The sequence below is a fragment of the Xenopus laevis genome, chromosome 8S (genome assembly GCF_017654675.1).
Source record: "Xenopus laevis strain J_2021 chromosome 8S, Xenopus_laevis_v10.1, whole genome shotgun sequence".
Taxonomy (NCBI): Eukaryota; Metazoa; Chordata; class Amphibia; order Anura; family Pipidae; genus Xenopus; species Xenopus laevis.
Window position 1 is genome coordinate 95,640,981 of NC_054386.1, and position 26,450 is coordinate 95,667,430.

At 41.2% G+C, this 26,450-nt stretch overlaps 1 protein-coding gene across 1 annotated transcript in view; it reads right to left on the bottom strand.

The window, feature by feature from the left end:
* adamtsl4.S (ADAMTS like 4 S homeolog) overlaps positions 1-26,011 on the bottom strand; it is a 127,010-nt gene extending 100,999 nt beyond the window's left edge. Inside the window, exon 1 of the mRNA XM_018233444.2 lies at positions 25,626-26,011. The gene's annotated coding sequence lies outside the window, so the exon portion shown is untranslated. The remainder of the gene's footprint in view (positions 1-25,625) is intronic.
* Between the last annotated feature and the right edge of the window lie 439 nt (positions 26,012-26,450).

Sequence of the window (26,450 nt, forward strand, 5' to 3'; positions counted from 1 at the left end):
GCAATACATTTACATTTAAAGGTTCTCAAAGAAGAATTTTTTAAATATAAATTAGAATATAGATTTACCATTAAGGATTATGTCAATTTGTGTAGGAGTTATCAGGGAAAGTGGACTTGGGAGCTTTTAATACATTGCCCTCATTGTTCTTTTGGCTATGGCTATAGTCCAAGGGAGGTCATTTAAAGAGGTGGCAAGCCCCATTTGGAATGTTCTGTAACAAGACACAAATACTCTTCTAAAGTAACTGTGGGTAATCTGGTATATAAAAGAAAGGCTTAACGTGGGTGGACAGTTGTCTTTTTTCAACCCAAATTAACTATGCAAGTGCTAATCTGAGTGGTGGGTTTATAACTAGCATGTCCATTTTAGAGCAGGGACACAATGTGTCCCTCCAGCTGTTAGAAACCACAAAGGCCATGATATTCAGCGTACTGGCTTGGGAGTTGCACTGAATAGATTGTCTATCCCTCTGTAAGAACTCAAAACAAACAAAAGCCAGGGGAGGTTTAGTTTCCCTTTATTAGAAAATAACTGGAACTTAACCCAGTTTAAAAATAGGGCACTATAATAGGGCACTATAAAAGCTGAATAAGTCAGTTACTTAATTAGCTGATTTTGTTAAGTAGTTAGCGTGGATTTTTTCCCCTGCTTTTTGGAGATATAGGGGAAGAAACTGAGAATGGAATCATTACATCAGTTGTTACGTCCGTACATGAAATTCTGTAGAGCATAAAGACCATTTTGCTAATTTGCTCCGTTTCTCTCAAATTGCCCACGGCTGCACGAAACCACTTCTTTACTGAAACGCTTCTTGTTTGGAAATGATCTTCTTAGGCTTAAACAAAGGTGTCTGTGTGGCATCATCTACACTGATTGTTCATTTAAACCGAGCCCTGGCCAAACGTTAATGTCAAATCAAATCAACTGTTTCAAGAGGCGACAGGCAAACTGGAGCCTCAAACCACAAATCAAATGAACACAGATACATTTAGATTGCCAAGGAGCCCAAGTGTACACAATTAGGCCCAGCACACAGTACTTACATTAAAATCAGTAACACAACATATTCACCTCTTGACTGTGCACAGACTGAAGCTACATTTACTCTTTATTCTAAGAAGAATAGGCTATGCTAGGGCTGTCCAACTGAAAACCCAAAGGCCAGATGTGACCCTCAAAAATATCTTATAGCCCACAGTTTGCTAAACGGCTCCACAGACTTCACTGTATAGCATCATCATCTGCTGTGGGATAGCAGGTATAGTAGGGAGAGATGGTGCCTATAGTAACAGTGGATAATAGTCTCTGGGAAGGGAGTGTGACTGTGGGATAGCAGGTATAGTAGGGAGAGATGGTGCCTATAGTAACAGTGGATAATAGTCTCTGGGAAGGGAGTGTGACTGTGGGATAGCAGGTATAGTAAATAGAGATGGTGCCTATAGTAACAGTGGGATAATAGTCTCTGGGAAGGGAGTGTAACTGTGGGATAGCAGGTATAGTAGGGAGAGATGGTGTCTATAGTAACAGTGGGATAATAGTCTCTGGGAAGGGAGTGTGACTGTGGGATAGCAGGTATAGTAGGGAGAGATGGTGTCTTTAGTAACAGTGGATAATAGTCTCTGGGAAGGGAGTGTGACTGTGGGATAGCAGATATAGTAGGGAGAGATGGTGCCTATAGTAACAGTGGATAATAGTCTCTGGGAAGGGAGTGTGACTGTGGGATAGCAGGTATAGTAGGGAGAGATGGTGCCTATAGTAACAGTGGATAATAGTCTCTGGGAAGGGAGTGTGACTGTGGGATAGCAGGTATAGTAGGGAGAGATGGTGCCTATAGTAACAGTGGATAATAGTCTCTGGGAAGGGAGTGTGACTGTGGGATAGCAGGTATAGTAGGGAGAGATGGTGCCTATAGTAACAGTGGGGATAATAGGAACTGTGACAACAATAGTAAAATGTTATACCAGTATTGTGGACTTGGGCCCCACCACTGCCTCTGAAGAGAATTACACAGTTTAATGGGAAAGTCTAGCCCTGGTTGATTAAATTATACCACAATTAAATTCCAACAAAATTCAGATTCCTGGCATTCCACACGTTGGAAATGATCTCCCAGCATCCTTAGCCAACTAGATTATTATTACTTCCCTAACAGTTTCCATTCTATACCCCGTTTCTTAGAAAGCAGCTATGTTATAAGAATAAAAGTTTGGCTGGAAGCTTGAAGGAAAAACCCACAACAAGCTGTATTTTATAAATGGGTAGACTTGTGGTTTTGTGGCTGGTATGTTATATAAATAAATAGGAACCAGGCAGAATTTCAAATTCATCGTAACTTTTTTTCTGGCTGAGTTATTTTTTTAAGGTGAAGCTATTATTTTTTAAAACTGAGGACTTTAATTGACTCAACATACTATTTATATGTGTCCTGAGCATGTAGAAAATCTTTTCTTTAAAAAAGAAGTCCTATTACAGTGTTACTTTCCCTTTAGGGCAGAGACATACGCTCAGATTCGGGGAGATCTAGTCGCCCGGAGATAAATTGCCTCTTCTTCAGGGCGACTTATCTCTCTGAACTGCTTCCTGCCAGCTACAATCAAAATCGCCGGCGGGATGGCACTCGGAGCACTTCGTTTTCCGAAGTCGAAATTTCCATCATGAGGCAACTTTGGGCGACTTCGGAAAACGAAGCAAAGCCATTCCTTCGGCGATTTATATTCTAGCCGGCGGGAGGCAGTTCGGGAGATTAGTTGCCCCGAAGAACAGGAGATTTGTCGCTGTGTGAATAATCTCCCCGAATCTGAGCGTATCTCTGCCCTCAGGGCCTCCCGCCGGCTAGAATGTAAATTTCCGGCAGGATGGCAATCGGTGTTCTTCATTTTCCGAAGTCGCCCGAAGTTGCCTTATAAGGAAAGTTGCCTTTTTTCCTGTGTTTTTTTGGTTATTCATGCCCCTGAGGAAGACCAATATGGTCGAAACGCGTTGGGCTCACTTTTATTTTTGTAATTTTTGTATATTTTTCATTTTTTCTTTTTTTCTTATGTAATAAATATATGATTTAATTTTTCGAAATTGAGTGTGCAATCCTTTGCGGATTTTCTATATGTAAGATTTGGAGACCCACATGGGGAGTCTCCCTTTGGATTAGCACCTTGCATTATATATTTTTAAGGGTGTGCACCCTCTTTTCTAATTTTTAGAATGTAAATTGCCGGCGGGATGGCAATCAGTGCGCTTCGTTTCCTGAAGTCGCCCGAAGTTGCCTCACATGGAAACTTTAGACGACTTTGGAAAACAAAGCGCTCCGAGTGCCATCCTGCCGGTGATTTCGATTCTAGCTGGCGGGAAGCAGTTCGGAGAGATTAGTGGCCCTGAAGAAGAGCCAATTTATCTCCAATTTATCATCCCACCAGCCATTTACAATCTAGCCGGCAGAAGGCAGTTCGGGGGGGTTTAGTCTCCCCGAATAAGAGGAGATTTGTCGCTGGGCCATTAATCTCCCTGAATCTGAGCATGTGTCTGTGTCCTTAATATCACAAGGCATTCAGAGATCTGTCTGCTTTTTCCAGTCGTGATCTGCTGGTAAGCTACAAGGCAGCACCTGCAAGTATGTGTAAGCTGAGTGTAACCACATAAAGTGTCCCACCGCTCTCCGTGTACTTTAAACAAACTCCTTCATGTAAGGGCAATTTGTGTTTAATGGTTTCCATGTCCCTTTAAGTGGAAGCAACCAATGATGATCTTGGATTTCACTGAGCTGTGAGTTCTTTGGGGAGCAGACAGAGGTATGCACAAATGTGTTTCAGGCATTTTATTAAAAAAAAAAAAAAGTGTTGCCAATCCCATATTACTTTTCTGACAATGTTTAACTCTTGGCATGCCTGCTATATCCTATACAAATCTGCAGCAACAGCCTGCCAATGTGTCCGGGAGAATAACCCCTGCGGGCTGCTTAGCTTTCTGTTATTTCAATAGGACTAAAGTGTTAGAGGCAGCGTAGGGTAACACTATGGCATTTACATGCCTCCCTAATAATGAATGCCTGGCACAGATCCCTCTATAAGGTCCAGAGCCAAGACAGCTTCGCTAGGATAAATGCCATCACGTCGTTAATATAAACTTTCATTAACCTGATCCCCCAGCGTCCTCAAAAGTCTCCTTACAAAAGGGGGGTCTGCATGTTTCCAGCTGAGATGCAATGTTTCTTAAAGCTGAATTAAACGAGAGGCAAAGGCACAGAAAAACACTCCACTGCCATAAAGTCCTTTAAAGGAACGACAGTTATTTTTTTTTAGCCTTTATACCTATCTAATGAAAATGTTACAAGGTTCATGTAAATTCATTTTACTCTTGATTTGTTTCCCTGTCTTCCATTTAGGTGTGATTAACTTAAAGGGGACCTGTCATCCTAAAAAAATCATTCTAAATCCTGTTTTATGATGTTAAATCATGCAAAATAAACTTCATTTACACTATATCCATGATTTCAATCTTCTTTCTTTTAGCCTTGTAAATCACAATCACATCAAGCAGGCAGCAGCCATTTTGTGGACACTGTTATTAAAGGGACACTGTCATTGGAAAACATGTTTTTTTCAAAATGGATCAGTTATTAGTGCTACTCCAGCAGAATTCTGCACTAAAATTCAATTCTCAAAAGAGCAAACATTTTTTTTATATTCAATTTTGAAATCTGACATGGGGCTAGACGTCAGTTTCCCAGCTTCCCCCAATCATGTGATTTGTGCCTGCACTTTAGGATGGAACTTCTTTCTGGCAGGCTGTTTTTTCTCCTACTTTTACTATTGAGTGTTGTTCTTAGATCTACCAGGCAGCTGTTATCTTGTGTTAGGGAGCTGCTATCTGGTTACCTTCCCATTGTTCTGTTGTTAGGCTGCTGGGGGGAAAGGTAAGGGGTGATATCACTCCAACTTGCAGTACAGCAGTAAAGAGTGACTGAAGTTTATCAGAGCACAAGTCACATTACTGGGGGCACCTGGGAAACTGACACTATGTCTAGCCCCATGTCAGATTTCAAAATTGAATATAGAAAAATCTGTTTGCATTTTTGAAAAATGGATTTCAGAACAGAATTCTGCTTGAGCAGCGCTATTAACTGATGTGTTTTGAAAAAAACACGTTTTCCCATGACAGTATCCCTTTAAGGCAAGCTAAAATTTTGCCAAATCATGCCGAAAACTTTTTTATTAAACGAGTTTATAACCAGTATAGTTGTTTTAATAAAAAATTATTTGGGTTTCATGATTCATTTGAAAAGGATTTTTATTAGAAATGTTTTCATATGCGGCAGGTCTCCATTAAAGGGGTTGTTATCCTTTAAATGATCTTTTAGTATGATGTAGAGAGTGATATTCTGAGACAATTTGAAATTGGTTTTCATTTTTTTTCATTTGTGGTTTCTGAGTTATGTACATTTGTATTCATGCTCTACAATTTGCAGTTTCAGCCATCTTGTTGCTAGGGTTCAAACTACCCTTTGCACTGATCTAAATAAGACACTGGCATATGATTAGGAGATGGCCTGAATAGAACGATGAGTAATAAAAAAGCAGCCATGACAATAAAGTTGCAGCCTTACATAAAACGTGTTTATTGATGGGGTCAGTGACCCCTCCTTTTAAAAGCTGGAAAGAGTCAGAAAGTAAAAAATGAAGGGCAATTGAAATGTTGCTTAGAATTGGCCCATCTATAACATACTCAAAGTTAACTTAAAGGTTACCAACCCTTTAACATGCCAGTACAGCCTTGTATGACCCTTTATTCTTCACAAGCTTTCTGATTCCCATCCCTAGCCCTCCTGTACTGTTGTAATAAAATCAAGGCGTGACAGCTGGAAACAAACAAGCCGGAAAATGCCTTTGTATAGTGTCCCTTTAAGACGAGCTGATGGAAAGACACGCCATTTGGCACAATGAATGGCCCCCAGAAACTGACACACAGTATCCAGGTGGCGACTCATGAACGTTTCACCTGATTTGCTGCCAAACGATACTCAGCATTTACTGCCAATCAGCCGAATTCCGGCGTTTGAGGGGCCGGATTAGTCAAGCTCATATGCACCGCAGGACACGGAATTCACTTTGATTAGAGACGCACCATTCGAGCCATTCTAATCTTATTATGAAGGTTCCAAGCCTGTATGTGGTAATAGATCCATATGCGGTTGAGCTTCCCAATAAGGTTTAAAAGAGAAGGAAAGCTACAGAGGCAGTTTATTGCCAATAGATTAGCCACAATAGTGCAAGCTATAACATTATATTTATTCTGCAGAATGCTTTACCAAACCTGAGTAACAGGTATAGAAACTGTCTCTGTTTGTTTAAGATAGCAGCTGCCATATTAGCTTGGCGTGACATCCCTTCCTGCTTGAGTCTCTCCCTGCTCATTCATAGTTCTGGGCTCAGATTACAGCAGGAAGGGGAGGAGGGAGGGAGAGAAAGAGGAGCAAACTGAGCATGCTCAAGCCCTAGCCCTGGAGGTTTAAGCTGAAAACAGGAAGTCTGATACAGAAGCCCATGAGTACACAATTTGATTATTGGGCTGGATACACTCTGAAATGCATTAAAAAAGACATTTCATATTTTCATAATAAATGAACACTATGGGGCAGATTTACTAAAGGTGAAGTGGCTAGAGATTTTTCACCAGAAATCCCATCTGCCAATTCCCTAACAGGCACAGATGACAATTTGCCAATAAAGAGACCGTCACTAGCGTTCGTTTGCACTCTATCGCCATGCGACTTTTCCGCTCTGGCGAATGGTCGTTGCTCTGCAAATTCACCGAATTGCTGATTTTACTTAACGTTCCCTCTTTCGCCAGAGTTTCCTTCGCCACCTCAGACCAGGCGAACTGCTGAAACGAAGCTACATCTTCCTCAGTCTGATGTTAGTGACATCATATCCTGTACCCCAGAAAGTCATAAAAAGTGTAAAAAACGCAGGCGACTTTTCTATTTTTAAAGCGGGATTGCATCTCAGCATCTCGACTCCTGTTATTACTATAAAGAAACCACAACCTGCTCCCGGGACTCCACACTTCTTCTAGGGCGGGTAAGGTCAGTGAAGCATCTGGAGTCAAGTAGGGACAGCTCACTCACAATCCTGACGATTTTATGGCCATCTTTTCTGGATTTTAGCGCACTCATTCTAGGCATCATGCCCCACGCATCTTAAACAATTTTTGGGCTTCACCCAACCTGTCACATAGTTCCCACTCCAGCTGTTTGTTTAGATGTTATAAATGAAAAAAGGCAAAATAAAATGGCAACCGTGAGATGCTGACCAACAGTGTTGGGCTGGTAGAAAAGGGTGACAACAACTTTGTTTAAAAGCAGAAAATGGGCAGCCAATGAGTGACAGGTACTCTTTTGGCTTACAGTGATTTAAAGGACCCTATCACCAAAATATTGCTCCCCACTGGAGGTGAAGGCTAAAGCTGGCCATAGATGCAAAGATCCGATCGTACGAATCATCGTACGATCGGACTTTCCCATCTCCCGACCCGCCACTAACCATTCAGATCAAAGTCTTACCAGTCAGATTAGTTAAAGAACAGATCAGCAATGTTCTGCCCCTGACAGCAATCGTACGATATCTATGTCCAACCAAAGCTGGTGACAGTCTCCCACTGAAAATCGTACGATCGGCAATACACGCAGAATCCGATCGACCAAACGACCAATCTCCGCCGGACGAAAAATGTCGGGACTCTCCACACACGTTCCGAAAATCGTACAAATCCTCGATTCGTACGATCAGATCTTTGCGTCTATGGCCAGCTTAACTCAGTTGCCTTGAGTGCAACCACTTGCTAACACCTTGAAAGGGGATTATAACATAATAGGAGGGTTATAAGTAATAAGTTGCCTGACAATGGCTAATTAGGTGAAACTACAGGTATGGGACCTGTTATCCAGAATGCTCGGAATCTGTGGTTTTTCGGATAACAAGTCTTTCCGTAATTTGGCTCTTCATACCTTAAATCTACTAGAAATTCATTTAAACATTAAATAAACCCAATAGACTTGTTTTGCTTCCAATAAGGATTAATTATATCTTAGTTGGGATCAAGTACATGCTACTGTTTTATTTTTACAGAGAAAAAGGAAACCATTTTTAAAAATTCGGATTATTTGATTATAATGGAGTGTATGGGAGACGGCCTTTCCATAATTCAGAACTTTCTGGATTACGGGTTTACGGATAACGGATCCCATACCTGTACAACTTAAAGCATAATTCATATCTTCATAGATGCAACAGTGAAACAAACACCCATTACATAATTAAACTGCAACAAGAAAGCATTGTGTCCATCAGCGTTTTCCATATAGAATTTCAATGTGAACTTAGAACAACTTTAAACAAATGTAGACATTGCTGGGCCTTATTATAGCAGGGGTGCAACCACTGGGTCTGCAGGGATCTCCAGTGCGCCTGGTCCCTATGACCTGATGGGCTCCAAGCACAAGTCATTAGGAATGAACTAGATATACCGCACAATCACATCTGTGTTTGGGCTTCTGGATCATCCTTCCTCCCTTCCACGTTAATAATATATATATATACTCTGTAATGCAATTTGTTTTCCCTCTGTCCACAATTTTGGCGTGTGCCTGGAACCTTCTGTGGCCTTTATTTATTACCTCATTCTGTGAGCTGCAAGGGTGTTTAAACAGTCACATTTTTAACCTTTCTAAGGTTCTACGCCAAGAGTAACAATCGTCGGATAGTCAGAGGAGCATGCTAGTCTCATAACTCCTTTTTTCCTTTCTTCTTAGTCCATAAATGGAAAAACATCCCATAAAAGCAAAAGACATGAGGTTTCCTGAAAAGAATACACAAGTGCATGCAAGTACACAGTCAAATGATGCTACTGGAATAAAACTGCACAATCATAATAATATCCAAACACAATACTTTTATCCTACACTTTAACATTAGACTTAGCAAATAGAAGAAATACAGCAATGTTTATATAAACAAGCTGCTGTGTAGCCATGGGGGCAGCCATTCAAGCACAGGATACACAGTAGATAACAGATAAGTACTACTATAGTTTATATAAACAAGCTGCTGTGTAGCCAAGGGGGCAGCCATTCAAGCACAGGATACACAGTAGATAACAGATAAGTACTACTATAGTTTACATAAACAAGCTGCTGTGTAGCCATGGGGGCAGCCATTCAAGCACAGGATACACAGTAGATAACAGATAAGTACTACTATAGTTTATATAAACAAGCTGCTGTGTAGCCAAGGGGGCAGCCATTCAAGCACAGGATACACAGTAGATAACAGATAAGTACTACAATAGTTTATATAAACAAGCTGCTGTGTAGCCAAGGGGGCAGCCATTCAAGCACAGGATACACAGTAGATAACAGATAAGTACTACTATAGTTTATATAAACAAGCTGCTGTGTAGCCAAGGGGGCAGCCATTCAAGCACAGGATACACAGTAGATAACAGATAAGTACTACTATAGTTTATATAAACAAGCTGCTGTGTAGCCAAGGGGGCAGCCATTCAAGCACAGGATACACAGTAGATAACAGATAAGTACTACTATAGTTTATATAAACAAGCTGCTGTGTAGCCATGGGGGCAGCCATTCAAGCACAGAATACACAGGAGATAACCGATAAGCACTACTATAGTTTATATAAACAAGCTGCTGTGTAGCCGTGGGTGCAGCCATTCAAGCACAGGATACACAGTAAATAACAGATAAGTACTACTATAGTTTATATAAACAAGCTGCTGTGTAGCCATGGGGGCAGCCATTCAAGCACAGGATACACAGTAGATAACAGATAAGTACTACTATAGTTTATATAAACAATCTGCTGTGTAGCCATGGGGGCAGCCATTCAAGCACAGGATACACAGTAGATAACAGATAAGTACTACTATAGTTTATATAAACAAGCTGCTGTGTAGCCAAGGGGGCAGCCATTCAAGCACAGGATACACAGTAGATAACAGATAAGTACTACTATAGTTTATATAAACAAGCTGCTGTGTAGCCATGGGGGCAGCCATTCAAGCACAGGATACACAGTAGATAACAGATAAGTACTACTATAGTTTATATAAACAAGCTGCTGTGTAGCCATGCAGGCAGCCATTCAAGCATAGGATACACAGTAGATAACAGATCAGTATTACTATGGTTTATATAAACAAGCTGCTGTGTAGCCATGGGGGCAGCCATTCAAGCACAGGATACACAGTAGATAACAGATAAGTACTACTATAGTTTATATAAACAAGCTGCTGTGTAGCCAAGGGGGCAGCCATTCAAGCACAGGATACACAGTAGATAACAGATAAGTACTACTATAGTTTATATAAACAAGCTGCTGTGTAGCCATGGGGGCAGCCATTCAAGCACAGGATACACAGTAGATAACAGATAAGTACTACTATAGTTTATATAAACAAGCTGCTGTGTAGCCAAGGGGGCAGCCATTCAAGCACAGGATACACAGTAGATAACAGATAAGTACTACTATAGTTTATATAAACAAGCTGCTGTGTAGCCATGGGGGCAGCCATTCAAGCACAGGATACACAGTAGATAACAGATAAGTACTACTATAGTTTATATAAACAAGCTGCTGTGTAGCCATGCAGGCAGCCATTCAAGCATAGGATACACAGTAGATAACAGATCAGTATTACTATAGTTTATATAAACAAGCTGCTGTGTAGCCATGGGGGCAGCCATTCAAGCACAGGATACACAGTAGATAACAGATAAGTACTACTATAGTTTATATAAACAAGCTGCTGTGTAGCCAAGGGGGCAGCCATTCAAGCACAGGATACACAGTAGATAACAGATAAGTACTACTATAGTTTATATAAACAAGCTGCTGTGTAGCCATGGGGGCAGCCATTCAAGCACAGGATACACAGTAGATAACAGATAAGTACTACTATAGTTTATATAAACAAGCTGCTGTGTAGCCAAGGGGGCAGCCATTCAAGCACAGGATACACAGTAGATAACAGATAAGTACTACTATAGTTTATATAAACAAGCTGCTGTGTAGCCATGGGGGCAGCCATTCAAGCACAGGATACACAGTAGATAACAGATAAGTACTACTATAGTTTATATAAACAAGCTGCTGTGTAGCCATGCAGGCAGCCATTCAAGCATAGGATACACAGTAGATAACAGTTCAGTATTACTATAGTTTATATAAACAAGCTGCTGTGTAGCCATGGGGGCAGCCATTCAAGCACAGGATACACAGTAGATAACAGATAAGTACTACTATAGTTTATATAAACAAGCTGCTGTGTAGCCATGGGGGCAGCCATTCAAGCACAGGATACACAGTAGATAACAGATAAGTACTACTATAGTTTTTATAAACAAGCTGCTGTGTAGCCAAGGGGGCAGCCATTCAAGCACAGGATGCACAGTAGATAACAGATAAGTACTACTATAGTTTATATAAACAAGCTGCTGTGTAGCCATGGGGGCAGCCATTCAAGCACAGGATACACAGTAGATAACAGATAAGTACTACTATAGTTTATATAAACAAGCTGCTGTGTAGCCATGGGGGCAGCCATTCAAGCACAGGATACACAGTAGATAACAGATCAGTACTACTATAGTTTATATAAACAAGCTGCTGTGTAGCCATGGGGGCAGCCATTCAAGCACAGGATACACAGTAGATAAGAGATAAGTACTACTATAGTTTATATAAACAAGCTGCTGTGTAGCCATGGGGGCAGCCATTCAAGCACAGAATACACAGTAGATAACAGATAAGTACTACTATAGTTTATATAAACAAGCTGCTGTGTAGCCATGGGGGCAGCCATTCAAGCACAGGATACACAGTAGATAACAGATAAGTACTACTATAGTTTATATAAACAAGCTGATGTGTAGCCATGGGGGCAGCCATTCAAGCACAGGATACACAGTAAATAACATAAGTACTACTATAGTTTATATAAACAAGCTGCTGTGTAGCCACGGGGGCAGCCATTCAAGCACAGGATACACAGTAGATAACAGATAAGTACTACTATAGTTTATATAAACAAGCTGATGTGTAGCCATGGGGGCAGCCATTCAAGCACAGGATACACAGTAAATAACATAAGTACTACTATAGTTTATATAAACAAGCTGCTGTGTAGCCACGGGGGCAGCCATTTAAAGCTGAAAAAAGAGAAAAGACACAGGATACACAACAGATAAGCTCTGTAATATACGGTGGGATTCTTCAGAACTTATCTGTTATCTACTGAATATCCTGTTCTTGAACATAGAAGCTTGTTTATATAAACTATAGACGGGAAGGAAAAAAGGGAACCATGCACTGTTTTGTGATGAAAGGCACGTGATTTTAACGATTTGGTTCAAGCCAGGCATGAGGATTCAGCCAATTCGGAATCCCGCTGAAAAAGACCAAATCCTGGCCAAACACCGAACCAAATTTTGGATTGGGTGCATCTCTAAAGAGAAGTTACAGCCAGTGGAAGTGACTACAATCAAGTCAAGTGACTCAAATCACTAGGGGATTCCTAGGGGGAAACTTTTTTTGTTTTACTTCTTCTTCACCTTTAAAAGAGACATCCAAAGTAAACACAGTAACAGAATGAGGAAAACAGGTGTCAGTATGAAACCTTGAATTCAGAGATCATTAAGAGAAACCAATGGACAGGAGAACACCCTCTGTGCCCCTTTGGACTGATAGATAGAAGGCTGACCACTCTTATGAAAAGTAAACTACTATTATACAAATTCATTTTCTTTTCTGGACCAGGAGATCCATCTAAAGCTAAGGGGCTAGGGTAAATACCCTTTTTGTCTTGTTCTGTAGGCAATCATGATGATTTTTAATGAAAACCCTCATTTTACACTGCCCTGTTATTGCTACTCAGCAAATTGCTGCATTGACTGTACAGCTGTATTTGATCTCTCCAGCCCTACGCCCTTGGTGAAATTAATACATCCCTGCCCAAAATGCGCGTAGCTTGCTCATTGCTAATGTTGTATTGGGACTTCCCCTGACCTTTCGCACAGCTATTCCACAACTAAAACCAGAAATGCTTGGCACAGATTCAAGGGACAGTGTCCAAATTCATACCTTGGGGTATTGACACTGGGACAATGTGTTAGTAAACAGTCGTGGGCTGCTCTTTCATGTGACTTGTCAGAGCAAGGCTTTGAGGACTATACATCTCTCAGTAGACTTAATTGTTTATGTAAGGCTTTGCTAAATAAAGCCAGTTAACCCAATGAGTCTGCAAATTGGTTTTTTTGCTTTGGACTCTAATCTCTTAGCATTGCATGGGGCTGATCTGCAGTCAGCTGGGAGATAACCAGTGGTTTGGCTACTAAAGAGCATTTTAGCCATATCCCAGCAGGGCATTATGACCTCAGACAGCACTCACAAGGCTGGCAAAGAGATGCCCATAAATAAGGTTGCCACCTGGCTGCTATTTTACCAGCTTGGCCAGTAAATTGTATACTTTATCCCAGTGTTTAGATTGCACAAACAGCTCATCAACCTTGTAATTATTTCAACCAATGCCCTAATGTCTCCATTATACCTCTAAGCCTCAGCTTTCATTAAATTAAAACCTAAAGATAGATTGACATACAACATGCACTTCTGCTTGCCTTTTCCAAAAAGATGTGTTATATAGAAGCCATATCAACATATGTTGAAACATACTTTTTGATCAGAGATGCTTCAACTGTATATAATATGTCAAACTCTAACATGAAGCGCAACATACAGGCAGGTATTTAGAATGACTGATCATAATATGTAAGAGGTGCCCTTGGCAAAACACAAACTAAACATCTGTCTAGCTGAATTAGCCAATAAAAACATCACATGAACATGTCTTCTTTAGCAAGTAAAATGTGTTAACAAAACATGTAATTCGTTGTATTTCTGAAGCACACATTCATCAGAATATCAACATACTGCCCATTTGTTTTTGCCATTTTCAAAGTTGTCCTTTAGGGCTAGTCCACACGGGGAGATAGCGACGCGTTTGCGACCGGCGCAGGCGACAGTTTTGTATGGGCGCCTATGTAAAAACGCCTGTGCTAACCACACGAGGCGATGCGCTTTTCAACAGTCGCCTGAAAAAGCCTGGCGAGGCATTTTCAGGCGACTGTTGAAAAGCGCATCGCCTCGTGTGGTTAGCACAGGCGTTTTTACATAGGCGCCCATACAAAACTGTCGCCTGCGCCGGTCGCGGCGACTGTCGCGGCGCTTTGTCGCCGCGACCGCAAACGCGTCGCTATCTCCCCGTGTGGAATAGCCCTTAAAGTTGTCTTTATAGAAAGGTAGCATTGTTTGGAAATGTGACCTTTATTATGGAGGCTGTTACAGCAGCAGAGTAATAAATCACTTGTGGATGTAAAACACAATTGCCAGCTAAGTGCTGGATAATCAAAGGGAACACTTTATTGATCTTTTCCTTTGAAGTATCTGATGGCCCCATGATCACTAAACAACTACATATTATAAAGAGATAAACAACTCAGTTTATTTAAAAAAAATTGGTTATTCCTCTAATTGGCCATAGAGCTAACAATTACGATCTTTCATGGAAAAGATGTTTCCAAGAAAGATCGTTTGTTTCAAAACACACGTGTAGAGCTGAATAGTCAGATACACAGACAGAAACAATAGAATTCTACCTGTATCTGACGATTCAACATTAAGGGGCAGATTTACTAAGCTCGAGTGAAGGATTCGAATTAAAAAAACTTCGAATTTCGAAGTGTTTTTTGGGCTACTTCGACCATCGAATGGGCTACTTCGACCTTCGACTACTACTTCGACTCGAACGATTCGAACTAAAAATCGTTCGACTATTCGACCATTCGATAGTCGAAGTACTGTCTCTTTAAGAAAAACTTCAACCCCCTAGTTCGGCAGCTAAAAGCTACCGAAGTCAATGTTAGCCTATGGGGAAGGTCCCCATAGGCTTGCCTGTGATTTTTTGATCGAAGGATATTCCTTCGATCGTTGTATTAAAATCCTTCGAATCGTTCGATTCGAAGGATTTAATCGTTCGATCGAACGAATAATCCTTCGATCGATCGCAGGATTTGCGCTAAATCGTTCGACTTCGATATTCGAAGTCGAACGATTTTAGTTCCTAGTCGAATATCGAGGGTTAATTAACCCTCGATATTCGACCCATAGTAAATCTGCCCCTTAGTAACAGTGGGCGATGTTCGGGTGCTTTCAATGGTGGCCGATGAAAACGAGAACGAGAAGGCGACCGATATCCAAGTCTTCTGCCGATATCGGTCAGCTCGTATCCCACCATACATGCACTGTATGAATTTTTGTACGGTTAACTTTAAGCTGGCCATAGACGTAAAGATTCAGTCGTACAAATCAAAGTTTCGTCCGATTTTTGGACAGTGTGTGGATCATGCCGACATTTCTCATACCATGCCGATCAGTCATTTAGTCAATCAGACAGGTTAAAAGATTTCTGTCGGCTAACGATGATTTCTTTGCATGTATGATATCAATAGGTGACTGTCACTAGAATTTATTAGACATGACTTTCATACGATTGCTGTCACGGGCAGAATATTTCCTTTTACTACTTTAGTTAATCTGAATGGTTAGTGGCACGTTGGAAGATTGGGACGTCCGATCATTCGTCAGATACAAGGATAAAATCTGCACGTCTGTGGCCAGCTTTAAGGATTCACTTATTGCAAATCAAGTAGTGTATACCTATGCAACAAAGATTGGGGGGGGGGTGTACACTAAGGGCAGAGACAGACGGTCAGATTCGGGGAGATTAGTCGCCCGGCGAAAAATCTCCTCTTCTTCGGGGCGATTAATCTGCCTGAACTGCCTTCCCCTCGGCTAGAATGTCCTCCCCTCGGCTAGAATGTTTCCTCATGAGGCAACTTCTGGCGACTTCAGAAAACAAAGCTCTTTGAGTGCCATCCTGCCTGCGATTTACATTCTAGCTGGCGGGAAGGCAGTTCGGGGAGATTAGTCGCCCGAAGAAGAGGAGATTTGTCACTGGGCGATTTCTCCCCGAATCTGACCGTGTGCCTCTGCCCTAAATGGAATGAATACACTATCTTCTGAAGGAAAATTTCACCATCAGATAATCTATATAATAACAGGTCATCTATCAATAAATCTTATCACATTGGCATATAAATATCAGTCAATATTGCCCTTTTAAATACTTTACTTTGAGCTGCCATTTTGTGATGTGTGTCACTTACTGATCACCTGACAGGAAATAGGAAGAGGGGTTGGAGTAGAAGACTGATGCAGCCTAGCATGTTTGCATCCCTTGGTTTGTGTGTGAGCACAATACGAGGCTGAGGGACATGCTTTAGTCTTAAAATGGCAGTGTTTTAATATGAAATTACTGTATTTGCAAATAACAATGAACAATATTTGTTTTAAAAGCAAATAGACCTGTTGTGCATACATATCAACGGTCTTCCCTGTAACAGACATTCTGTTCCTTCAATTTGTTCTCTCACAAATGGCCTTTATTTTTTTTATTTTTTTTATCCTCCTCCAAATATAATTTCTATATATTCCAAAGCAGTCACCACATACCATAAAGAAACAAGAGAATGAGTGTGTCAAGGTAATGACACTGTTTCTACTGCACAGCCCTGGCAGCCATCTTAGAAACATCACAAATGTGAGCAAAGGAGGCGCCATCGATAGAAATAATGTAAACATTAATATAAAATAGTCATTTCCCAATATTTTTCCATGTAAACTTCTGAACGGCTGACGAAAACGCATGCTTTATTAGGTAAAAAAACATCTGATTCGGGGAAAAGAATGAAAAAAACAGGGTCATCGCTGAAAAAAGGCCTCTTTTGGTAGCTCAGCCAACTGACAGACTGAATAAAACAAGGCTTCAGTTTAGAAAGGCCAGGAAAGAATTCAAAGCAGCTACTCCATGAATCATCTGTCACCTTGCCAGGAAGAAAGGTTAGCGGGTCACCAGGGAGCACCGGAATTTTCTGGCAGTCGGGGCATGCAGAAATGGTGTTGATACAGGATAAGCCGGAGCATATAGGAGACAGGGATGTGTAACATGATAAGGAAATGTAAAACCTTCACACAACAATAGCAGGCCACCTAGTATTCTGTGATTGTACCTTTCTTTCTACCTGCTGAATAAACTTCAGACATTTGGGCACTTAGCTGGATCGATTTCACTATTTGACACTGTTTTAAAGGGGAAATAAACCCACCCCCAATTAGAAAATTACCTACATACTACCTAGGTAGGCCCCCCCCTTCCCGCATAGTTAGTTACCCCTGAAATTGCCCCTTAGAGTTTGCTGCAGAGTAAGCGCAGCAGAGCTCATGGGGGAAATCTTCCGGATCTCCAGTCTTCTTCAGGTCCTCTTCCTTCCCTTCAGCAATTTCCGGCTGTTTTGGCACATGTGCAGTTGCTACAAACCAGAAGACTGCTTCAACTGCACAAGCACCAATAGAGCGCTCACTTACAGAAGAAGACCGGAGGTCCGGAAGATAGTGCCGATGAGCTGCGCTGCTGTTACTCTGCACCGATACAAGAGCAAACTCTTAGGGGCAATTTCAGGGGTAACTGACTATACAGTGGGAAGCAGGAAGGAAGTAGTAGGTAGGGGATTTTCTTATTGGGGGTTTAGTTCTCCTTTAAACATTTAGCAAACCTGAATGGAAGTTTAAATGAGATCTAACAAAAAGGCTAACCAAGTAATGCATACACTGTGTTAGGAAATGCTGACAAATTTAATTTGACTGCCAACCTATAGCCTGATGAAGCCCTTATACCAAAAACCCACTTAAAAATAGACAGTTGACAGTGTGGCACTATAGCCTTACAACTGGAGATCAGGGTCAGCTTCCTGTTTTGAAATAACAGGAAGTGAAATGTTCCTAGAAAAATGGATTCAAGCGATACTGCCTGCCTATTAACATGAACACCCCAAGCAATTTCTGCAGACACACGTCAGTGTTATGCAGTGACATTTATTGGATTGAAGTAAATATTTACACTATTTGATGGAAGTTAATGTGTTAATGACAAGGGCTGACTGTCAGCAGAGTGTGAAATGCAATTTTGTCTTGTCTGTTCACTTCCATACCTGCCATCATAGGGAGCAGTAAGCTGGTAAAGGGGAAACGTCCCTCGGCCTCCTTGAAACAAGAACAATAATGCCACATGCTTGTATGGGGATAAAATATGTCAATAATCACCAAACCAGCTGTGGCGCTCACCATCGTCAGACTTATCCAGCCAATGTGTTCAGGGTCGCAGGGAGTTGGAGTAACTGTAGAACGGTGGGATGGAGAGTGTAACGTACTCGTCAATCAAGAACCTTAAAAGGCAGCGGGTTCACTCAGACGCACAAGGGAACCAACCTCCCTGCCGTATAATCAATTTAAACAGACCTTTGTAGCGGTAAACTTTATATTTGAAATCCGCTCACTACAGAGGTGACTTGGTTCAGGTGCTTTTGCCCTGAACCCTCCGCTTGACAGTTTTTCTCTCAAAAATAGAAACATGGTTCACTTTCTGCTCCTGTTAGGTGGCCCGGGTGCAGCTCCCCGAACCCTCAGCAAAGGGGAGACATCAATCCTTCAAATCCACAAAATGGTACACACTCAACAGGACTCCAAGCAGCTGTAAAATTCCGATCACTTTATTGCACAAACATTAATAATCCTAATGCGTTTTGTGTGTTCTCACACGTAATCATAGGCATCCTATTTGCCTATGATTATGCGTGAGAACACACAAAACGCGTTAGGATTATTCATTTTTGTGCAATAAAGTGATCGGAATTTTACCACTGCCTGGAGTCCCATTTCGTGGGTTTGAACCATTAGTAGGGAGGTCATCAGGCTGGTATTTTACCAGGTTGACCAGTAAAAATGAAGATTATTGACAATGTAATTTAATTTTTTTTTCCTGGTAAAGGTGGCAACCCGTGAGGTAAGATAACCCTCTACTTCCCCTTCCTGGACATCAAAAAGCCAAAAAAGATATGTGTTAAAATAGTCACATACAGATAAGCACTATACATACAATGTTCACCAAAGCAACGTCAAGTTTATATTCTGTCTGCTGTTCCATCTGAGGTAATCAATCTATATGCTTACTATGTTTACTATAACAATAGTGACTGAGGCACTGGGTAACCCCTCTGGTAGTTAGCATGTCAATAGCACCATCACCTTTAGCCAATGTGAGAAAAATCCATGCTAACACAGGCCTCTACATCCAAGCTTTTCCAAGCTGTGGGTCATGTAAAAGGGGCATGAACTGGGTACTTCAGTACAGATTTGCCACAAATCAAGATATTACACATGAAAAGCAAAATATCTGAGGTTCCGTAGCCTATGACAGTATAGTGCACTATTGGCACCGACTCACCTGCTAAACAGTGGCAGACCACCCAAAAGGCACAGCCGGCACATGCAAAGGTGTTTCAAATTTTAGATGTGACAATTAGGTGCAAATTAGCCTCTCTGGTAACAATGGAAGTGGCTGTGGTGGCAGAATGGCCTTTTATATCCCATACAGTATATGTGGTGATGAAAAGTGTCCCCCACCACCTCAAGACTGGAGTTGTACTCCAACAACAACATAAGCAACGTTGGACTGGCCCACCAGGATACCCGGTGGGCTCAGGTGTCAGTGGAACCTTACGCTGCTAAACACTTGGCCTATTTCATGCCCATTCCCTATTTCTATGAGAACAAAGAGGCTAAATAGATGGAATAATAGATTATAATCAGTAAAGAAAAAAGACTAGAAGAAAAGAGGCTGAGTGAGGAGAGGAAGAATAATAGTACTGAGAGTGGGGCCCCTGGTCTAAAGTATTTGGTTGACCCCCTAGTCTAAGGTATTTGGGTGACCCCCCTGGTCTGAGGTATTTGGGTGGGCCCCTGGTCTAAGGTTTTTGGGTGGGCCCCTGGTGTCCCAGTCCGACACTGAGCATAAAGGTGGCAATGCACAGGATGATAAAAGCTGCCAACAGACCGAGTCAGCAGATTATTGGCCCTTGTATGTAGCCCTTTGACGGGCTACCCCGATCGATATCTGGCCGAAAATTGGCCAGGCAGGGCCAAAAATCCCGTCGGATCGCAGACCACATCTGTTTGTTGATTCAGTTCCACGATTCGGCCACCCGTACTCCTGCATTATGATCCTAGGGCCCACGATCGATCAGTCTGATATCGACCCACCTCAAGGTGGAGAGATCTGCTTGTTTAGCAACATTGCCAAATGAGCGGATCTTTCTGTGTATGGCCACCTTAAGGGACATAGATCATTTATCATCATTTTTTTACAGTATATAGCGCTGTCAAGATACGCATTGCTTTAGGTCAGAATTTATACTCTATATGGTGTTACCACGACCCTAGATATTTGCTCCTCAAGTGTGGAGCCTTTGTGGAAATTTTTCATAAAGATGCCTGTGCAACTGGGCAAACTATCCATCCTACTGCTTTCTACTCTCGAACTATACAGCAGCCACACATGATTCCTCTAGTAGAGGTATGTGTGGGATCCATTATCCGGAAACCCATTATCTAGAAAGCTTCAAAATACATTTTATCCAAATAATTCAAATTTATAAAATTGATTTCCTTTTCCCTGTAATAATAAAACAGTACCTCTTACTTGATCCAAACTTAGATATAATGAATCCTTATTGGAAGAAAACCAGCCTATTGGGTTTGTTTAATGTTTACACGATTTTCTTAAGGCATGAAGAACCAAATACCTGTAGGCACACCAATCCAGATTAAATGGACAAGATTTCAGGAATTGCCTGAAAACAGAGTGAAGAATCTTTCAGCCCCTTACATCAGGGATGTCAGGAATTCAGCTGAAACTACTCTTGCCTTTCAGAGATTCTTGCTGATACCCGGGGCTTCAGGAAATAAATAACTCACTGCAAGTCCCTCTCACAGATTACTGACATGCCAGCGACTCTACCTGGAGGCTACAGTTTATTATCCTGCACAAATCAGAATAACATCCATAGGTGTAATAAGTACCCTTGGAAGTTTCAGTATAAATATAATATGTGAGTTTATATTCACAAAGTAAGTATAGTGCACAAGAGCTATTAATACCATGGCTCTCTACTGATACCCCATACATGCACAACGGGGCAACTGTGGATGAGGTTTTCATTTTGGACAGACTTCTGTACTGAAGTTATGCATTTATGGCCATGTTAAATGAGATTAACATCTTTAATGATCATTGTGGGTTATGACTCCGGATTAAACTTTCCTCCAGTCTTGTGAAGGTTGCAGGGTTGGGAAGGGAAATACACTACCAGCCTGCTAAATAAAGCACATATTTCCTATATATGTAATAGAGAGCACAGGTCACATCAGTGCATAGAGAACTATGTACATACATTCATTTTACATCACAATCTGACATTATAAGATACTTCCAGAGATACTGCAATCTACAAATCTCGCAATCCTCATATGAACAGCGGAAGGTGGAGAGTGCCGATAACTGCAGATTATACGAATGGAGAGCTGCAACTTCAACATTCCTGCCCCGATTTATTATCATTGTTATGCTTTTTATAGATCCGACGAATTCGGCAGTCATGATATGTCTAAAAATAAGATGTTTGTCATAGAGATGTCTATAACCACACACAAACTGTTACCATGTAACACACAGTGCCAACGCTATGAATACCCAGAGTCATTGCTTCTCCGAACCACATACCCAGTGCCAACCACAATTTTTCATGTGGTTTCATTGGTGGATGTACCACAAAGCCTGAGCACCACTAGGTACATTTGTGTGGTCAGACCCTTCTGGTGTCCTAAGGTCTCTGCAAATGGTAGGTAACAGTTCAGCGGTCAGTGTTTTGGCAAAGAAGGTCTGCTGAGGAGTTCCCTCAAATGCACAAATGCTACAGAGTATACTTAACAGATAAACTATGAACCTTAAACAGAAACAGTGCTTTTTCTTTCAAATCCAAGCATGAGTGATAGCAGCCATGGAAAACGAGGCTGGTAATTAGTAGAGCAACTGAAACTACAGTCATTACTGCAATGTACAGGGGCCTTGACACCAGAAGAACATGGTTTGGAAGTCTAGGACCTAAAATCTGATAAGTAGAGATATTTTTCCTGAAAGACACAGCTTTTCACCTAGGTTGTGTTTCAGCTAGGAGGTCTTTCTTCCAAACAGAGAAGGAGCATGACATTTGCAGGTGAAGGAGGTTTGCTATAAGTTGTTAAATCTCCACATTGAGATGGAAATGGTAATTAATGGCAAAGAAACCTTGTTTTTAAGAAAGTAAATTTGCTATTCTACAAGTCAGCTTGGCTTCCCCTAAAATAATGAAAGACTGTGTTTCCATTTATAATTGAGCTACTGGAACGCAAGGGAGGTCACATCTCCACATCTGAATGAGGCTATCTATCAAAAAAGCAAGGAAGGTCACCTCTTCACATCTGGATGAGTTCATCTAGGAGAAAGCAAAGGAAATTACCTCTACAGAAAAGAATCTAGGAGAATGCAAAGGAGGTAACTACTCTACATTTAAACAAGGCTATCTAGGAGAAAGCATGGGACATCACCTCTCCACATCCAAATAATCTAGAACAAGGCTATCAAGGAGAATGAAAGGAGGCCACCTCTCTGCATCTGAACACAGCTATCTAAGAAAAAAGGCAGTTCAACTCCACATCTGAATGAGGAAATTTAGGAGAAAACAAAAGAGGCAACCTATCCACTGAATGAGGCAATCTAGAACAAAGCAAGGGATGCCACCTTGCCCATATCTCAATGAGGCTATCTAGGAGAAAGCAATCAATGTCAACTCTCCACGTCTGAATCAGGCTATCTAGTAAAAAGCAAGGTTGATAACCTCTCCACATCTGAATAATCTGATCTAAGAGAAAGTAAGGGAGGTCACCACTCTTCATTTGAACAAGGCTATCTAGAAGAAAGCAAGGTGAAAACAAATTTCCAAATTTGAATGAGGAAAAAGCAAGGGAAACCACTGTGCCCACATCTGAATGAGGCTATCAAGGATAAAGCAAGGGAGATCGCATTTGTGCATCTGAACAAGGCTATCTAGAAAGAAAGGAGGCAACCTCTCTGCATCTGAAGACAGCTAGCAGGTCAACTCCACATCTGAATGAGGAAATTTAGGAGAAAACAAGAGAGGCCATCTCTCCAGATTATAATGAGGATAACTAGAAGAAAGCAAGAGAAGTCAACCTTCAACAATTATGGTAGGCCATTCCAAAAAGCAAAGGCCATAATTTTTTCACCCGAAAAAGCCTTTTTTTCTTTGTTTTTTTTTGGGGGGGGGGGTGCAACTTGTTAAGACTGCTCTTTAAACATTTAAAATAAAGTCAGAAAGCAAAGGAGGCTTTCTAAAACTGGGGGAAGGGGTCTATCTACTTAAATCCAATCCAAGCTTTTATACAGTTGAGTGAGGCTACATTACAAAAGCAAGGAAAGATTTGTTGCCTTCAACAGGTGAAGGAGATATTCTACCAGAAAGGAAAAGGCTTGCCTAGAAACAAGAGAATTTCCTTCCACAAATGTGAGAAGATATCAATCAGTCAGAAAAGATGCTAACTCTCCTCCATTGCATAAGGCTATCTACTACAAAGCAACGGAGGCTGCCCTTCAATAAACAAGGGAGGATCTATATCAAGAAAGAAGAACATTCTCTATGCACAAAGGAGGGTGACTTTTTGTGCAAAATCAAGTGGACTAGCCCCTACACCTGTAAGGGCTAGTCCACACGAGGAGATTTTGTCTCACTGAGGCAACTTCGGGCGACTATAGAAAACGCATCGCCGCGTGTGCATTACCGCAGGCAACTTTGCATTGTAGCCTATGGGGAAAAACTCTGAGGCAGTTCCGGGAGATAGTCGCTCAAAAGACGAGGCGATTAGTCGCCAGGCGACAAAATCTCCCCAAATCTCCTCGTGTGGCCTTACCCTAATATTAAACAAATGCAATCAAAAATTGCCCAGAAAGATGTAAAAACTAGAGCAAAAAGTTTGATTGTATTGTGTTAATTAAACCATGGGTTAAAAACGAATGTATAATTTCTTCACGACATGTAATTCCACTACACTTTAATGGCACTAATAGCTGCTTAATTATCTGTGACACGGGCTCCAGTTACTTCTACTGTGATCAAATACTTCAATGGAATAGCTCAATGAATGAAAACCTGGAAATACTTAACTTGGCAACTTAAACCAAGAAATAAATCGAGAGGCAGAATACATGGAAGTCTAGGAATTCCGAATTATTAATTATACATAATAATTGTAATAATTGTTATTAATATTACCAATTGATTTAAAAAAAATAAATATATATATATATATAAACAGAGGTAACTGGAATCCCATTATCCAGAAAGCTCCGAATTACGGAAAGCCTGTTTCCCAAATTTGGATAAAATAATCCAAATTTTTCAAAATTATTTCCCTTTTCTCTGTAATAATAAAACAGTAGCTTGTACTTGATCCCAACTAAGATATAATTAATCCTTATTGGAAGCAAAACCAGCCTATTGGATTTATTTAATGTTTACATGATTTTCTAGGTATGAAGATTCAAATTACGGAAAGATCCCTTATCCAGGTCCCGAGCATTCTGGATAACAGGTCCCATACCTGGTTTGGGATCCATTATCCGGAAACCCATTATCCAGAAAGCTCTGAATTATGGAAAGGCCGTCTCCCATAGACTCCATAATAATCATATAATCCAATTTTTTTTTTAAATGATTTCCCTTTTCTCAGTAATTATAAAACAATAACTTGTACTTGATCCCAACTAAGATATAATTAATCCTTATTGGAGGCAAAACCAGCCTATTGGGTTTATTTAATGTTTACATGATTTTCTAGCAGACTTAAGATATGAAGATCCAAATTACGCAAAACCCCTGACCCCGAGCATTCTAGATAACAGGTCCCATATCTGTATATGTATACCGGTATGGGATCCATTATCCGGAATCCAGTATGGGATCCATTATCCGGAATCCCATTATCCAGAAAGCTCTGAACTACAGGGGGGTCATCTCTCATAGACTCTATTTTAAACAAATAATTCACATTTTTTTAAATGATTTCCTTTTTCTCAGTAATAATAAAACTGTACCTTGTACCTAGTTATAAATAATCCATGCTCAAGACAAAACAATTCCTTTCGGTTTATTTCATATTTAATTGATCGTTTAGCAGACTTTAAAGCATGGTGTTCCAAAATACAGAAAAAAAATCCCTTATCCGGAAAACCCAGGGTCCTGAACATTCTGGATAACAGATCCCATATATGTATCATTTGCACCAGGACTATAGTAGACTGAGGAGCCAGCCCTTTTGTGCAGGTACAAGAGAACTTATTTTACAAGTGAAATTGTGACATCACTGCTGTGACTTTGCACTGGAATCACAATAGTTCCTTGCACTCAGCTGCCCCATACACTCGTGATTCCTGACCTATAAAGATTAGAGCGCCCAGTTGTATCAGCATACAGCGCTAAGCCATGAACTAACCTTCATTAAAATGGGGAGCTTCAGTGACTCCTTTCTCAGAGTGAGGACGAGCAGGGCACAGTCTCCCGGCAGAGTTGGTTAATGGCAATGACAGGCTAAACGTGAGACGTCCAGTTTGCGCCCCAGGGGTAAGTTAGCGCACACAGGGTGTTTGATGTTGCTCCTGCCCCAGCTGACATGAGGTTACAAATCCTTCTGCTCCTCTAATGCACAGGGAGAGGGAGGCTGCGCGCTGGTTGCGCTCTGATTGCGCACAGGCAGTGATAGTAAATCCCCAAGCAGTCCCAAGCAAGCGCTACGTTACAGATCCAGCTCGGCTCTCTGTGCCTTGTGTATGGTGGGCTCATGTGCTAAAGTCTCAGGAATCCGCCTCCTTCCCCCTGACTCATTTCATAGGACTTCCCAGGGCTGCCCCCACCCTCTGCCTGCTCTTCACACACACACACCCCCCCTCTTGTAAAACTTTACTATAACAGCAGCCCAGGCAGCTCCATATCAACTACTACCACTCTGAGCCTCATTCTGGCAGGGAAAGGGTTAACTCTGATATGTTCTACATGCTTCTTTATTACTAGGGAGGGAATGTTCTCTCCGTGCACTTTCTTATCTGTGTTGATGGTAAGCTCTTTGGGTCAGATATAGCCATAGGAGAATGTTAAAGGGATACTGTCATGGGAAAATTTTTTTTTTCAAAATGAATCAGTTAATAGTGCTGCTCCAGCAGAATTCTGCACTGAAATCCATTTCTCAAAAGATCAAACAGATTTTTTTTTATATTCAATTTTGAAATCTGACATGGGGCTAGACATATTGTCAATTTCCCAG